This window comes from Perna viridis, chromosome 10 (genome assembly GCF_037379345.1).
Source record: "Perna viridis isolate PV_CMFRI_1.1 ecotype Kerala chromosome 10, ASM3737934v1, whole genome shotgun sequence".
Lineage (NCBI taxonomy): Eukaryota > Metazoa > Mollusca > Bivalvia > Mytilida > Mytilidae > Perna > Perna viridis.
Window position 1 is genome coordinate 26,403,993 of NC_142454.1, and position 19,156 is coordinate 26,423,148.

A 19,156-nucleotide genomic window follows, 5' to 3' on the forward strand; every position below is an offset into this window, starting at 1 on the left:
TAATTTTTGAACATGCAAATAAATAAAGTTAACATTTTGAATGGTTACCACAGGAACAGTTCACTATGATACTATGGCATCAGTAACATATGATAGTTTTGATAGAGCCCCATCAGGAATTTTGTAGTGTCATGTATTCTGCTTGTCACCTTGCTGCTATGTCAGAAGCAAACAGCCCATGGAGGTGTTTTTTTGGGGGGGGTTTTCAAGCGAGCTGGCATTATATCACACACACTTGACAGATTTGTCACATACTTCCTATGGTTGGCTGACATGGGTCTTTTGTTGAGGTAATGTACTGGTTCAGTTGAAGTAAGACCTTTGTTGACCATGCTTTCTGCAGCATTATATACACTACTGTCTGGATCTGTGGTTACTTCATTGAGCTCAAACCCATCTCGCAGTTCTTGCCCAGGCTTGTTCATTTCCAATACTGTCTTGCATGTTAATTTAGTTTTTAGCTCACTTGGCCAAAGGCCATGTGAGCTTTTGCCATCACTTGGCGTCCGTCGTCCGTCCGTCGTCCGTCCGTAAACTTTTACATTTCAATCTTCTTCTCTGAAACCACAGGGCCAAATAAAACCAAACTTGACACAAATGTTCACTGGTATGAGGGGATGAAAGTTTGTGATTTTGGTGCCGATCGGAAATTCAAGATGGCCGCCACCGAGGATCTTAGTTTAACATTGGACCCTGTGGGAGAAACATGTAAAAATCTTCTTCTCGGAAACCACTTGACCAAATTAAACAAAACTTGACACAAATGTTCACTGATATGAGCGAATGAAAGTTTGTGATTTTGGTGCCAATCGGAAATTCAAAATGGCCGCCACCGAGGATCTTAGTTTAACATTGGACCCTATGGGAAAAACATGTAAACATCTTCTTCTCGGAAACCACTTGACCAAATTAAACAAAACTTGACACATTAAATGTTCACTGATATGAGGGGATGAAAGTTTGTGATTTTGGTGGCGATCAGAAATTCAAGATGGCCGCCACCGAGGATCTTAGTTTAACATTGGACCCTATGGGAAAAACATGTAAACATCTTCTTCTCGGAAACCACTTGACCAAATTAAACAAAACTTGACACATTAAATGTTCACTGATATGAGGGGATGAAAGTTTGTGATTTTGGTGGCGATCAGAAATTCAAGATGGCCGCCACCGAGGATCTTAGTTTAACATTGGACCCTATGGGAAAAACATGTAAAAATCTTCTTCTCGGAAACGGCTTGACCAAATTAAACAAAACTTGACACAAATGTTCACTTTTATGAAGGGATGTAAGTTTGTGATTTTGGTGCCAATCGGAAATTCAAAATGGCCGCCACTGAGGATCTTACTTTAACATTGGACCCTATGAGAAAAACATGTAAAAATCTTTTTCTCGGAAATCGCTTGACCAAATGAAACAAAACTGGAAACAAATGATCGTTGGCATGAGGAGATGAAAGCTTGTGATTATTTTGCCATTCAAAATGGCTGCCACTGTGGATCTTAACTTAACCAAAGTTTCCGCTCGAGAAAATATACATCTAGAGGTCGCCACATGATCTTCAACAAGTGGGAAATTTCCTCCATGTAGCAAGCTCTAAATTGCCCCAATAAAAACAAAGTGGATAAATCAGTGAACACAATACTGAGGGGGGGCTGGAGGGAGTCTGATCCCGGAATCCCGACTTTATTTTTACTAAATCCCGAAATCCCGAACAACAAAGGAACTTAAAAACTGCTAAAATCCCGATTCTCGGTGGATTTATTTCCCGAAATCCCGAAATCCTGAGCTTAAAAACCTCTGATCCCAGCATCCCGAAAAAGGTCCGGCCCTTCCTCAATACTATATCAGTTTATCATTTATGGTAAGAAACTAAAATGTTTTAAAAAAAGACAACTACATGCCAGTGACTATATTTCCTGCCTTGGGACAGGCGCAAACAATATGCAGCGGGGTTAAACTAGTTTTGTTGGATCCAAACCCTCCCCCTCTATACGGTCAAAGGCTAAAATAAATACAAAGTTAGACACACAGTAAAAATCAACCTGAAATACATCCAATTCATTAGAAAAGTACCTCAACAATTATTAACAATAACATAGAAGACAAACAAATGAGGTATAAACAATGAATGCTCGCAGTTACTGAAAGCAAGCTCAGGACACAAATAAGGATGACAAATCTTCAAGCCTCCCAACACAAAAAATATCAGTTACAAAACTTCCAAAGGATTTAGAACTGCAACATCATAGACTATGTTGGTCTAGCAAGAAGTTGTGCAATGACTAAAATGCTAAAATATGAATGATTAAGTTATAATGTAATGATCTAATAAGAGTATCAATATTTTTTCCTACAAAGACAAGATTTAATGATCTGACAACAATGTCGAATTTATATCCTTTATGAATCAGTCTATTTAAATAATTCTTAAGATTTGATGGACATTGTTTGCATTTATGTGCCTTGTAAACTATATTTCCATACAAAACTGGATGTGAAATGCCTAGTTTAATAAGATTAGTTTTTTAGCAAAGTAATCATGTTGGAGGCTAAGAAACGCTGTGTTTTGCAGAAATTTCATGGATTCCGCAAAACAATGGCAATTTCTGCATTTTAAAAGGCCTGGTTCCGGATTTTAGTATGTTGGGGTTGCAAACTATGCATTATGTCCCCTTTCCAACCTGTCCCATGCAATAATTCCTGTTTACCAATGCTTTAAATTGCAAGAAAATCTTCATCTAAGGAAAATTCCTTGTAAATTTACGCAAAATTATATGAAATATTTAGCAAGTAATTAAACCAGATGAGCGATACAGGCTCACATGAGCCTCTGGTTTACTGTATGCTTTTTCTTTTTTATGAGCACAGCTTTGATTTTTGATTTGTGGCTACAACATAATGTTTGAATGTTTCATTGTCAGTTACAGAGAAGTTAGACTGTGTTGCTAGTTGGAATGGCGTTTTTCCAATACCTTAATATATTCTGCTGATATAGATTCCATCGGCCTGGACATTTTTTGTCTTAGGATCCTAGCCATGTAGTCTTTTCACCCTTTTTACCTTTTCTCTCTGCATTTTCATGTCTTCATTTTTCTTTTCTGTTATTTTAGCCACTTAATTTAATCTATACTGCATACCTGATACAGATGGAGGGGGGATATTTGATGCCATACAAACTTGATGGTAACTTGATGTACCTATTGGTGTGTGTTGAAGACCCACTTGCCTGCCTACATTTACATGTATTTTGGCTGCACAACGACTGTGCTTGTTGCTTTCAACGTCTTCGTACAAGTTAAAGGTTTTTGATTTGTATTTGCACTTAGTACACTTTGCCACTTCTGTTCAAGCTGAATCCCATTTCTGTTCTTTCAATAAATCCTGTCTAAGTAACCTTTTTACTTCGGTGACATTTGTATGTGCTCCCTAAATACTTTATTCTACATGTCACTATTTGTTCCTATTGTTACAGTTCTATTTGTCTTTCTTTCAGATCTGTAGGCACAAATAAAAGTTTTTACTATAAATTTCCTTCTAATTCAATTTTAGAAAGGATTTATTTTTCATATAATCAATCAGTTGAAAAATGGTCTATTTAATTACCTCCCTTGTTTTCATTATTTTTTTTATCATGCACCATTTACATCATATGCTCATATTTCTGTTTTCCATATCTACTTTTTATAGTAATTTCATAACTGTATTTCTTGACAGTGAATAAAAATAAAAGTTTTATGTAGGTTTCTCTTGTTTTTAAGGATTTCAAAAAAAAATGGGGGGGGGGGCTATTTTCATGTGTTCTACCATAGACATTTGAAAAACTCCAAAACTCTCTATTTTACATGTATTGAAAAACTTTCTTTTTTTACATGTATAAATATGGCTTTCATATATCAAAGTACTTCTGAATAACTTATTTAGTTAGATTAATGTAAAGATTTGTCTTGTGCAGTCTTAATTTTATTCTCAGCACATTTTCCACTTCAGTCTTAGCTGCCTGATTTGTACACAGCAACTGCACAGATGTCATGGAGATTGGAATTTCTGTTGAATGTTTGCTTGTTGGAGATTTAGTCACAAGATCATATTCATCCAGTGTTAGTTTCACAAAATTAGTCACTTGTATTTCATATACTTCAGAATTTGTATGTGTAAGCCCTTTATTGTGGGGTGTGTTTCCATTCCTAAACTTGTATTTTTTCAAGTGAACAGCATAGTGTCCCTTTTTTAAAATTTTGTCATGAAATTACATTGTAAAATTCTAGAAACAATATTTGATTATCATTACCAGATATTCTTGTGCCTTTGTTTTTGGTTAAGAGGTTTTCTTCAAGAAATCAACAGAATTTTTTTTAAATTGAAAAGTCAGGGGTTGAAAATTCCTAAAGCCCGATGCCCAGGACTAAAAAAAATGCACCTCGGGACTTGTCGTTTTTCAATGAAATAAGTCTGTCGGGCATGGCAGATCTAAAAAAAATAGAACTAATTTTTGAAAGATTTCGTTGTCATTATTTGGACCATGTTTCTTGATCTATTCCCTGACCTATAAATAGTAATAACTTTATTTTTAGAATGGGTATTTACTAGATCGATCTATTGATTAGTCATTCTCAAGTCTGAATCACACCTGCGCTTGATCAGACACATTTTTTGACATGCTACAAATTTTATTAATCAAGCGCTGGAATGATAAAGATCAAATTTTGTTGATAATTTTTTGAGGATAAGATCGTTGCTCAATTATAATTTCACGGTTAAAAAAAATGCAGAAATGGAAAGCTGATGACAAGGCATCAGATGTGGAGATGGAATCAATTGACACTATGTCTTCTTCCCTGCAAACCTAGAATTATACATAAGAATATCAGATAACAAAATTGCATTTATATTGATCGGGACTTGACATAACATTGTTCGGGCTTAGTGTACAAAAGATGAAAAAGTCCGGGGCTCGGGTCTTCCCAAAAAAATGTTCAACCCCTGAAAGTTTTGCTGAATAATATAAAATTTACTCTGGCCACAAGTGGAGGCAAGATACTAAATAAAGCATAATATTTGGTCTTTGAATATAAAAATGAGTAATTTACTGAAAAATATTTAGGTTTGATGGAATTTGTTCCCTTATAGGTATAAAACCACTAAATATTCATGAGATCAACAAGCACTGCCCATTTTGGGGAGAAAAATTTGAGGTAAGGAAATGAGTGCCAGAACTTAGACCATTGAATAACACTGCTTGGTTTGAATTTTTTTCTTACAGTACTTTCATTTTTCTAGTAATTTTTATTTTTTTTTTTCAAGAACTGAAATATTTTTTTTCACCAGAGATCTAAAGAATAGGGATGTCCTGTATAGAAACACAGTGCTGAAATACATTGTTTACAAACAAGCCATGTGAATTGCCAAAAAGTTCTGCATGACCATATAGTTTGACGGCGGCATAAGATGAAACTATATATCTTTTTATCTAAACAATATATGAAAAATCCAGGTTTTGAATGGTAAAAAAATATGGGTGTTGATTTTGTGATGGCTAAGCATAGAAAGTAATGGGAGTTTTTTTCCAGGATTTATACCTATAAAGGAGAATGTTTGGTAAGGACCCTTTTTTGCCTCTTAATTTGGGCTTTTTTGAAAATTTGATTATCTGATTTCTAAGTAATAGCAGTATAGTAAAATGGTGGCAAACACTGAATTTAAGATGTTTTTGACAAGATTTATGATTTTATTCCAGAAATAACAGTGTGCATTTATGAGACTTTTACAAAAACCTTGAACATTTCTGCAATTTTTACGGTGATTTTTGTGTGGAGCGGAAGTTGCCACACATCTGTTGACTCAAGATATTTTTACACGAGTTGTAACTGACAATTATACACAAAATATATGAAGCAAGAGATTCAACATGCATGTGGCCATTGTTCAAAGAGTAATAAACTACACAAAATTTGGTGTTTTCCAGCCTTTTTAACAGATTTTTCCAATCTCGGTCAAGTTTGAAGGGCTTATATGTTCAAATTATTACCATAAACCAATCAAATCAACTAAAGAACACATTAAAGAGCTTGAGAAACAATATTAGAGTTTCTTCATGTAGACTTTGTTTTTGAGGCCAAATTTTGCCCTTAACAAACCAACTTCTTTGTCGGCTACAACCTTATTTCCCATGGAAGTTAAAAAAAAAACTTGTAAGGTATTTCAAAACCTATCACATTTACTCAAGATTTTTTTTTAAAATTTATCGCAAACTTTGCCTGTAGTAATAGGTACAAGTATTGTATTGATATTCTTGAGCGGGTCTACGTCAAAACATGGAGGCTAATAAAATAGTCAGAGTTCCTTTTTTTTAAACAGCTGCATGTAATTTTTAACTTGAATTTTGGCCATATTTAAAGATGTATCCAAGTAGATAAAATGTGTGATTTTTATATTCTGATTCAAAGACAGGAAAGAGGAGGTATGTCCAGTTGATAAGGAGTACTGCAGCACAACACCACCAAAGTGAAAGTAGAAAACATGTGCTTTTGACTTTAAGGTTTGACAGTTTCCCAATCTTTGTGGATTGGTCTAGGTTTTTTAAGTTAAAATCAAATTTCTTGAAACATTCTATATGCATGAAAGTTGTACATGTATCATAATTCAAGATATTGATCATTACAATATAATTACAAATTAACATATCAATGATATAATTGATACACACTTTTTATATAACATCATAAGCAACATAAAATTATGGATAAAATAATAATAAATCATCATGGATACGAGACTAACTAATTACCTCACTTATGTTACATTCCTTATGCATTTCTTCCTCTCTGATAATTTCAATAGAAGAATTTGTTTTTTCCTACCTACTGACCTAAGCTTTAAATCATTGGGTTGAGAAACAGCAAACAAACATATTTTTGTGTTTGGGCTGATATAGAATTTTTCTGTGTATGTGTGCACACTTACATTTGAAAGTAAAAATCACTCACCTAATGCATTTTTGCTATTCTTAATTGATATTTTTTCTAAAAATAATATATATTTTTGAGGATTTTGGTCACTTAATATCAAATTTATTCATGTTTGCCATGTTGTAGAACAATTTTAATGCAAATGTCTATTATGACGAATATTGTAGTTGTTGACAGGTCTGGAATATCTTCTTTTATCATACTTTAGTGATATTTCTTGCAGTAAACCATAAATTGTTCATGATTCAGTCTGAGGCCTAATTTGCATAGCATAATGCATAGAATTTCAAGTATTGTGGTATAATTTTGGCAAATTGTGTTTTATTTCATGTATTAAAAGTAATTATCTGTTTTTTATAGGATCAAGCAATCAATGATAGATGTCAGTTGCCAGGTTGTTTAGGTTAAACTGAACAACTGTGCCCTGCAGCAGCACCATAGGTTTATGTATTTGGAAACTGTTTGAAAATAACATTCTTAAGAGATTTTTGTAAGCATTTTTATTTGTTAGCATATAAAGCACAATCAAATTGTGTAGTTAAAATGTTGATTTTCTACTTTTCCAGAAAAAAGAACTGCATTTTAGTAAAAAATGTGTTTTTCATTGCTTAATTTACCTAGTAGGTTAGAAAGCAAGAGATGAATAAAATAAGTAAATTTTACAGTTTTGTTTATGTATTGGGGATATGTTTTTTATAAGAAATACACTTCTTTATCAAACTAATGATGAGAGAGTTCAAGGATTATAGTGGAAACTAAAAGAATGTAATTCAGAGACAAAGACAGGCATGGATAACTGACACACAACCAAGAATAAAAAATCACTGAAATATTATACAGCAGTCCCCCTTTCTAGGGCCCCTCATTTGAAAGACCACTCCTTTCTCCTGGCCATATTTCTCTTGCATTAACTCTTTTATATACTAATTAACCCCTTTTTGAAGGCCACCTTTTTTCGGCCAAAAATATCCTTTGTCCTCTCAAAAACAACCATGCTGTTGTTTATTGACAACTTTGATAACAATGATAAACCAGAAGTTTGAGACCGGATGTTCAATAGTTTGACCTGAAAGGTTAAAGTTACACTTCTGTGATTGCACAATTGGTAAACAAAGATGACATCTGTTAAAAAAAAAATGAAAGTGTTGACACTCGAAAACAAAGTTAAAGTCATTAAATTAACTGAAAAGGGTCACAGTTTGAGGAAGCTGGCGGCAGATTTTAAGGTGTGTAAAATGCAAATTCAAAATATTATTTGGAAAAAGGAGAACATTTTGATTATGAAAACAGTCTGACATCAGTTCATTTTTCAAAGTAAATCTGATACAATGTACACGTTCAAGTTCTTTTAATGCATGCATCTTATGTTTAAATACATTGTTATATTTTAATGTGTCATACTTGCATTTTAAACAGATAATAAAAGGCATTTTAATATTCATAAAACATGTAACAGACATTATCTGGATTATACATAAAGGTCCTACAAAAGAAAAGCAAATCTGTTACTGTTACACATTTTGTATATATTTTCAGCCATTTTGATTTTCAGATCAATTCCTTTATAGAGACCACCCCTTTTGTAAAGCCTCTTTTATGTTGCAAATGGGTTGTTCTCTCGAGAGTGGGACTACTGTACATGCAAGGTAAAACAGAAGTAAATAAGCATCTAAGACTCCACAAAAACTGGAAGCATAACCATAGTGCACTGATATGGTAAGCATCCTCTGTTTTTCTAGCAACACCCGCTCAGTTGCTCATAAAAAGTCAATTCAGGGAAGAAGAAAAAAGAAAGAAAAACTATTGGCATTTTGTACAAATAAGTATTCATTGTGCAGATGGATTCACTACAAGTTCATGACAGCCATAAGTAATATGGTTTTATTTTGTTCAGTTTTCATTATTTATGGATTGAACTGCATTGAATTTATTTCTTTTTTTCAGGAGGGAAAAAAGCTGTCTTCCTTGATGTGTTCAGTGATTGTAATATTCCCAGACAAGGGTCAAACTATAGTATTAGACCTTTGTAAATATTTATTTGTGTCATAAAATGGATGTATTTTTTGAAAAAAAAAACACTTTTCCTATTTGTTCACCCAGGGGAATGGAGGAAAAATAGCATTTATTTTCCGGCATTAGGTTGATCAGTCACGTACCCTGTTCAAATGAAAGGAAGAAGAACTTTGGAATAACAGATTGGTATACTGACACAGTTTGTAATGAGCATTTTTCTCTCAGATTTTTAAGGATAGAAGTTTAAAAAAAATAGGTTTATTTTATTTTAGAAAATACATAGAATATGAAATTTTGATAGATTGCATATTACAAATGAGTGTGGAAAAAAAAACTGCTGAACTTCTGGTACCTTTAAACTTCTGTATGAATGGCGATTCATGTCACAATAAGGATATTTCTATAACGATGCTTTTTAGCTCACTTGGGGTCCGTCGTCGTCGTGGACAAATTTTAAAATACCTTCTCCTCTGAAACTACTAAACTGACAGGTTTTAAACTTTGCATGATTATTCCTTAGGGTGTTTTGCACAAAATGATCGTTGGGATTTTTGATCATTGAAAAAACATGGCTGCTGTTACTAAAAATAGAACATAGGGGTCAGATTGCAGTTTTTTGCAAACAACTCAAAAATCGTTGCCTTTAGCAAATATCTGGCACAAATAAAATTGTTCAGCATCATGAGATGGACCTATGCCAAAATTTTCAAAATGATTGGTCAACTGATGTAGGAATTACAGCCCCGGAAACATATTTTTTTTTTGATTTTTTGCATGTGCAACTTTGAAAATCTATTCAAAATCTATTGGACAGAATTCAATGAAATTTGGCATTTATGTTTCTTAGGGTATTCCACACAAAATGGTTGTTGGAATTGTTGATTCATGAAAAAACATTGCCGCCGTTACTAAAAATAGAACATAGGTTCAGATGGCAATTTTTTGCAAATAACTCAAAAATCGTTGCCTTTAGCAAATTTCTGTCTTGGTAATATTGTTTAGCATTATGAGACAGACCTATGACCAAAATTTTCAAAACAGTTTTTTTTATATTTTCGCATATGCAACTTTGAAAATCTGCTTCTCAAAATCCATTTTACAGAATTCAATGACAGTTAGCATACATGTTCCTTAGGGTATCCCACACAAATTGACCGTTCGGATTAAGACGGGTTTTTGAAAAAAAAAAAAAAAAATTGTTGCCTTTAGCAAAATTCTGGTTCAGGCCATGAAAATGCTATGAAAAGCATTTCCTGCATTTGACAATTTAGTTGATTTTAACTTAGCCTGTCTCATTCCTCAAGTTTTTCAAATAAGGAAATGGTTAACCAGGTGAGCGATTCAGGCTCTCTTGAGCCTCTAGTTTCTTTTGTGATAGTTTCAACTACTTACTGGAATTAACATTAAATTAATTGGTAGTAGCATTTGTTTAAAGTATTACAACACTTTGAGGGAATGGGGTTATTTATATAATTTAAAGTATGTTTCTCGCAAGTATCATGATACTTGATAATTGTGTAATGATAATTGTTGAAAGTATTTGTATTCCACTTATTTTAAATAAATTGAAAAAATATATGTTGCCATTCCCTTATCTTTTACCTTTACTTTTGAACAACACTTACCAAAATCCATCCACGTTTTTTTTTAAACCCTTAGCAAAGTTACCCTATTTTCAACAAAGAAATTTGAGCAAATTGACCAATAAGTGGTCAAATACCAATGGCAGTGTTTTCAGTTAGTCCTTCGATAGGCCTCAAAGTTATTTAACTCTAATGTCTTAAAGTGAATTAATTTGTCAATCCAAATTATTTGGCCATTTCTGTTACACTAAAAAATAACATCAGAAGGAGAAAGAAGACTTTGCCTTAATTGTAGTCATACACAAATCAAAGTAGTTCTATCCCTAGGTGGCACTAAAAAGTTCAGTTAAATATCACTAGAAAATAAACAACAAAAATCTTCTAGTAATTTTGTGTGAAGCGAAGAGCTGAGAAAAGAATTAATGGTAAAAATTTCAACCATTTAAATAACTAATTTTAGAATCTGATCATACATCGATTTCTAACTGTAGGTCAAGGTCTGTTGTATCCTTTATCTCAAAGTTTTTTTGTTTTTTTTTTTTTGTTGGGGGGGGGGGGGCATAGATGCTATGTATCAAATATTAAATTAGGAATTTTAAAGATGATACGTCACTTATATAGTGGAAACTGAAATTAAAGGTTCTAGCTAAACGATATTCTTTCTTTCGAATCAGATCAGCTATAAAGTCGGCCTCATAAGAGTGATGAAATAGGTCAGCTAGTAGAAGAGCACAATTTGTTCCCACTGGAATGCCCACCATTTGTTGAAAAAGGCGTCCACCACAGTGGACATATATGTGTTAAACTTTCATGTACCAACTTAGAAGTACCTATACAAGGGAAACTCGTATTAAATTACGGAAATCAAATTGTCTACAGACTCCAACTACACACCTTTAACATAATACATCCAAATTTGTTTTGCAGTCGTATAAAAATGGTAAGTCTAAGTATTTCACTAACTGAAAAATGGACTTAATTATGTAAAAAAAATAACCTTAATTTGTCTCCTTATCAACCAAAAAATAAGGCATGTGTAACATAATTCAGTAGGTAATCTTGAAATAATATTCAATTTCTTATTTTATGTAATATGAAGAGTAAATATTTGATACAAAATGGCTTGCTTAATGACTTAGACTGTTTTTGTTTGAAGGTTGTAGCTTATGACTATTCCTCAAATTCAAATCACTGTTTAAATCTAAGTGACGCGTAATGTCAAATATAGTTCACTTAACCTAGAAAACCTGGGAGGGAAAATGTTGTATACTAATCTAGCCATTCAAATATTGTGTTATTGTTTAAATCAGAAGGATACATCATGCGTCTGTTCTTAAGAAAGCGTTTTTTTTTTTTTTGTTTGTTTGTTTGTTTTTTTTTTTTAAAGGCATATACCTAGAAAGTTGTGATATGTAATTAAAGCGGTGAAAAATTGAACAATATCAAGGATCTTGAATGGATACAAATGTTACCCTTCTATACATCCATTAAATCATTCATTTCCCTCACACCTTTTTCGAAACCTACACTTCACATGGTCATATTACTTGGAATCATACTTCCCTTACCAAAATATGCACATCACATCTGATGCAAACTGCACTCTTTGCTTTGTTATAGTCCGTGAAATAACACTTTCCGGTCAAAACCCATTCATGCTCATAACGTCTGATGCGGACCCTGCGCTTAAAATGGCCGTTTGTCCGAAAAACTACCCAAAACCAAAATATAGCCTGGTTATGTAATCTGATGCGAATTGTATGCTTGACATGTCCAAACTCTTTTAAACAGATGATTCGAAGCCTACTCTTCACATAGCCAATACTACTAACATTGCACTTTCCTTACCAAAGTATGCTCATCATATCAGATCCCAACTGTACCTTTAACATTGCCATAGTCCATGAAATAGCACTTTCGAGTCGGAACTCATTCATGCTCATTACATCTGATGCGGACTGTAGTCTTAACATGGCCGTATGACAGAAATACCCAAACAATTGCATGCTTATCACGTCATATAATAATTTTACATGGCCCAACTGTTTCAAAAATTTTATTCTTGCTAAAATCATACATGCTCATCACTAAAAATGCCAACCGTTTTCTTAATAAGGCCAAAGGACTTAAAATATAATTTTCCTAACAATTACGTACACGATCATCACATCTGACGGAAACCGTATCCCTGACATGCCCGTATGACAGAAAATCTACCCAAAAATGCATGCATATCACATCATATAAGAATTGAACGACTAACATGGCCAAACTTTCAAATAACTTATTCCTGCTAAAATCATATATGCACATAACTTCAGATGTCGACCGTTTTCTTAATATGGCCAAAGTACTTGAAATATCATTTTCCTACCCAAAATCATTAATGCTCATCACAATTGATGCGTACAGTTCTCCTTTAAATAGCCATTATACAATTCCAAAGATAACAATACTGTGTGAAATATCCCTTTTGTACCTTAATTCTCCATACTAATCACATATGATGCGAACTGAACTCTTAACATGGTCATACTATCTGAAAAAGCACATTCTTACTAGAATCATACATGCTCATCACATCTGATTTGATATGTAACCTAAGTATGACCATGCTACTTCAAATAGCATTTTCCTACTTTGATCATACATGTTCATCACATCTGATTCGTAATGTATCTGTAATATGATTTTAATACTCGATATAACATTTTCCTGCCAATAACGTACAGGTTCATCACATCTGACGCAAACCGTACCCCTGACATCCACGTTAGACAGATAAAACTACCAAAAAATGCATGCTTATCACATCATATAAGAATTGTACGCCTGATATCGCCAAACTGTTTCAAATAACTTATTCCTGCTTAAATCATATATGCTCATAACGTAAGATACCAACATTTCCTTAATATGGCCAAAGTACTTGAAATATCATTTTCCTACCCAAAATCATTAATGCTCATGACAATTGATTCGTACTGTCCTCACTTAAATAGCCATTTTACAATTCCAAAGATAGCAATACTCTGTGAAATACCATTTTCGTACCTTAATTCTCCATACCAATCACATATGATGCGAACTGAACTTTTAACATGATCATACTATTTGAAATAGCTCATTCTTAGCAGAATCATACATGCACATCACATCTGATTTGATAATGTACCCTAAGTATGACCATTCTACGTGAAATAGCATTTTCCTACCTAAATCATACATGCTCATCACATCTGATTCATACAGTATTCTTTATATGACCTTATGACTCGAAATAACATTTTCCTACCAATAACGTACATGATGACCGCATGTGACGCAAACCGTACACCTGACATGCCCGTATGACAGAAAAACTACCCACAAATGCATGCTTATCACATCATATAAGAATTGTACGCCTAACATGGCCAAACTGTTTCAAAAATTATTCCTGCTTAAATCATATATGCCGATAACTTAAGATACTAAACGTTTTCTTAATATGGCCAAAGTACTTGAAATATCATTTTCTTACCCAAAATCAATATTGCTCATGACAATTGATGCATACTGTTCTCCTTTAAATAGCGATTATACAATTCCAAAGATAAAATACTGTGGTATGAAATACCCTAAATGTGACCGTACTACTTCAAATACCACTTTCCTACCTAAATCAAATATGCTCATCACATCTGATTCCTAATGTACTGTCCATATGACCTCACGACTCGAAATAACATTTTCCTACAAACAACTTACATGATCATTACATCTGACGGAAACGGTACCCCTGACATGTCTGTATAACAGACAAAGATAGCAATACTCTGTGAAATACCATTTTCGTACCTTAATTCTCCATACCAATAACATATGATGCGAACTGTACTCTTAACATGATCATACTACTTGAAATAGCACATTCGTACCAGAATCATACATGCTCATCAAATCTGATTTGATATGTGTCCTAAATTTAACCATGCTACTTCAAATAGCACTTTCCTACCTAGATCATACATGCTCATCATATCTAATTCGTACTGTATTCTTGATATTTCCTTACGACTCGAAATAACAATTTCCTGCCAATAACATACATGATCATCACATCTGACGGAAACGGTACCCCTGACATGCCCGTAAGACAGAAAAACTACCGAAAAATGCATGCTTATCACATCATAAAAGAATTATACGGCTATCATGGCCAAACTGTTTCAAATATTTGATTCCTGCTAAAATCATACGTGCCCATAATTTAAGACGCCAACCGTTTTCTTAACATGGTCAAAGTAGTTGAAATATCATTTTCCTTACCAAAATCAAAAATGCTCATGGTAATTGATGCGTAGAGATCTCACTAAAATAGCCATTTTACAATACCAAAGAGAGTTATACTGTGTAAAATGCAATTTTCGTACCTTAATTCTCTATACCAATCACATATGATGTGAACTGTACCCTTAACATGATCATACTACTTGAAATGGCACATTCTAACCAGAATAGAATAGGCTTATCACATCAGATTTGATATGTACCCTAAATATGACCATACTACTTCAAATAGCACTTTCCTACCTAGAACACACATGCTCATCATATCTGATTCATACTGTATTCTTAATATTACCTTACGACTCGAAATAACATTTTCCTATCAATAACGTACATGATCATGACATCTGACGGAAACCGAACCCCTGACATGTATGTATAGCAGAAATCTTCACAAAAAATGTATGCTTATCATATCATAAAAGAATTGTATTCCTAACATGGCCAAACAGTTTCAAATAACTTATTCCTGCTGAAGTCATACATGCCCATAATTTAAGACGCCAACCGTTTTCTTAATATGACAAAAGTACTTTAAATATTATTTTCCTACCCAAAATCAATAATGCTCATGACAATTGATGCGTACTGTTCTCACTTAAATAGCCATTATACAATTCCAAAGATAGCAATACTGTGTGAAATACCATTCTCGTACCTTAATTCTCCATACTAATCACATATGATGCGATCTGTACTGTTAACATGATCATACTGCTTCAAATAGTACATTCTTTCAAGAATAAAATAGGCTTATCACATCAGATTTGATATGTACCCTAAATATGACCATTCTACTTTAAATAGCATTTTCCTACTTAAATCATAAAGGGTCATCTTATCTGATTCGTACTATATTCTTAATATGACCTTACGTCTCGAAATAACATTTTCCTACCAATAACGTACTTGATCACCGCATGTGACGCAAACCGTACCCCTGACATGCCCGTATGACAGAAAAACTACCCACAAATGCATGCTTATCACATCATATAAGAAGTCTACGCCTAACATGGCCAAACTGTTTCAAATAACTTATTCCCACTAAAATCATATAAGCCGATAATTTAAGATGCCAAACGTTTTCTTAATATGGCCAAAGTACTTGAAATATCATTTTCCTACCCAAAACCAATAATGCCCATGACAATTGATGCATACTCTTCTCACTTAAATAGCCATTATACAATTCCAAAGATAACAATACTTTGGTGTGAAATACCCTATATATGACCGTACTACTTGAAATAGCACTTTCCTGCCTAAATCATATATGCTCATCACATCTGATTCCTACTGTACTGTTCATATGACCTCACGACTCGAAATAATATTTTCCTACAAACAACCTTTATGATCATCACATCTGACCCAAACCGTACCCCTGACATGTCCGTAAGACAGAAAAACTACCCAAAAATGCATGCTTATCACATCATATAAGAATTGTACGCCTAACATGGCCAAACTGTTTCAAATCACTTATTCCTTCTTTATCCATATATGCCCATAACTTAAGATGCCAAAGTTTTCTTAATATGGCTAAAGTACCTGAAATATAATTTTTCTACCCAAAATCATTAATGCTCATGACAATTGATGCGTACAGTTCTCCTTTAAATAGTCATTATACAATTCCAAAGATGGCAATAATCTGTGAAATACCATTCTCGTACCTTAATTCTCCATACCAATAACATATGATGTGAACTGTACTCTTAACACGATCATACTACTTGAAATAGCACATTCGTACCAGAATCATGCATGCTCATCAAATCTGACTTGATATGTATCCTAAATTTGACCATACTACTTCAAATAGCACTTTCCTACCTAAATCATACATGCTCATCATATATAATTCGTACTGTGTTCTTAATATATCCTTACGACTCGAAATAAAATTTTACGGCCAATAACGTACATGATAGTCACTTCGGAGGGAAACCGTACCCCTAACATGCCCGTTTAACAGACAAACTACCCAAGAATGCATGCTTATCACATCATATAAGCATTGTACGCCTGACATCTCCAATCTGTTTGGAATAACTTATTCCTACTAAAATCATATATGCCCATAACTTAACATGCGAACGTTTCCTTAATATGGCCAAAGTACTTGAAATATCATTTTCCTACCTAAAATCATTAATGCTCATGACAATTGATACGTGCAGTTCTCCTTTAAATAGCCATTATACAATTCCAAAGATAACAATACTCTGTGAAATACCATTTTCGTACCTTAATTCTCCATATCAATCACATATGATGCGAACTGAACTCTTAACATAATCATACTACTTGAAATAGCTCATTCTTAGCAGAATCAAATATACTTATCACATCTGATTTGATATGTAACCTAAATATGACCATACTACTTGTACTAGCACTTTCCTACTTCAACCACACATACTCATCACATCTGATTAGTAATTTATCTGTAATTAGATTTTACGACTTGATATAACATTTTCCTGCCAATAACGTACAGGATCATCACATCTGACGCAAACCGTACCCCTGACATGCACGTATAACAGAAAAACTACCCACAAATGCATGCTTATCACATATAAAAAGTGTATGCCTAACATGGCCAAACTGTTTCAAATAACTTATTCCTACTAAAATCATATAAGCCGATAACTTAAGATGCCAAACGTTTTCTTAATACGGCCAAAGTGCTTGAAATATCATTTTCCCACCCAAAATCAATAATGCTCATCACAATTGATGCATACTGCTCTCACATAAATAGCCGTTGTACAATTCCAAAGATACCAATACTGTGGGAAATACCAATTTCGTACCTTAATTCTCCATATCAATCACATATGATGCGAACTGAACTCTTAACATAATCATTCTACTTGAAATTGCTCATTCTTAGCAGAATCAAACATACTTATCAAATCTGATTTGATATGTATCCTAAATTGGACCATACTACTTCAAATAGCACTTTCCTACCTAAATCATACATGCTCGTCATATCTAATTCGTACTGAATTCTTAATATGACATTACGACTCGAAATAGAATTTTACTGCCAATAACGTACATGATAGTCACTTCGGAGGGAAACTGTACCCCTAACATGTCCGTTTAACAGACAAACTACCCAAGAATGCATGCTTACCACATCACATAAGCATTGTACGCCTGATATCTCCAAACTGCTTCGAAAAACTTATTCCTGCGAAAATCATATATGCCCATAACTTAACATGCGAACGTTTCCTTAATATGGCCAAAGTACTTGAAATATCATTTTCCTACCTAAAATCATTAATGCTCATGACAATTGATACGTGCAGTTCTCCTTTAAATAGCCATTATACAATTCCAAAGATAACAATACTCTGTGAAATACCATTTTCGTACCTTAATTCTCCATATCAATCACATATGATGCGAACTGAACTCTTAACATAATCATACTACTTGAAATAGCTCATTCTTTGCAGAATCAAACATACTTATCAAATCTGATTTGATATGTAACCTAAATATGACCATACTACTTGTACTAGCACTTTCCTACTTCAATCACACATACTCATCACATCTGATTAGTAATTTATCTGTAATTAGATTTTACGACTTGATATAACATTTTCCTGCCAATAACGTACAGGTTCATCACATCTTACGCAAACCGTACCCCTGACATGCACGTATGACAGAAAAACTACCCACAAATGCATGCTTATCACATATAAAAAGTGTATGCCTAACATGGCCAAACTGTTTCAAATAACTTGTTCCTACGAAAAACATATAAGCCGATAACTTAAGATGCCAAACGTTTTCTTAATACGGCCAAAGTGCTTGAAATATCATTTTCCTACCCAAAATCAATAATGCTCATCACAATTGATGCATACTGCTCTCACTAATAGCCATTATACAATTCCAAAGATACCAATACTGTGGGAAATACAAATTTCGTACCTTAATTCTCCATATCAATCACATATGATGCGAACTTAACTCTCAACATAATCATTCTACTTGAAATAGCTCATTCTTAGCAGAATCAAACATACTTATCAAATCTGATTTGATATGTATCCTATATTGGACCATACTACTTCAAATAGCACTTTCCTACCTAAATCATACATGCTCATAATATCTAATTCGTACTGTATTCTTAACATGACCTTACGACTCGAAATAAAATTTTACTGTCAATAACGTACATGATAGTCACTTCGGAGGGAAACCGTACCCCTACCATG

The 19,156-nt window shown here is 33.5% G+C and overlaps 1 protein-coding gene and 1 long non-coding RNA gene across 20 annotated transcripts in view; one reads left to right on the forward strand and one right to left on the reverse strand.

Moving 5' to 3' along the window:
• LOC148605161 (BTB/POZ domain-containing protein 6-B-like) overlaps positions 1-19,156 on the reverse strand; it is a 129,817-nt gene that overhangs the window by 38,858 nt on the left and 71,803 nt on the right. The gene's annotated exons all lie outside the window — the stretch shown is intronic.
• Positions 1-19,156, forward strand: part of LOC148605163 (uncharacterized) — a 50,667-nt gene that overhangs the window by 12,675 nt on the left and 18,836 nt on the right. For 3 of the 10 annotated variants that reach the window (XR_015915904.1, XR_015915905.1, XR_015915903.1), the window contains 4 exons: positions 3,992-4,101; positions 5,132-6,539; positions 7,330-7,459; positions 8,914-10,560. This is a non-coding gene — a long non-coding RNA (uncharacterized LOC148605163). Of the gene's footprint in view, positions 1-3,114; positions 3,306-3,991; positions 4,104-5,131; positions 6,540-7,329; positions 7,460-8,913; positions 11,506-19,156 lie in introns of those variants that run through there. The other 7 variants (XR_015915900.1, XR_015915894.1, XR_015915899.1 and 4 more) reach the window with 7 other exon arrangements.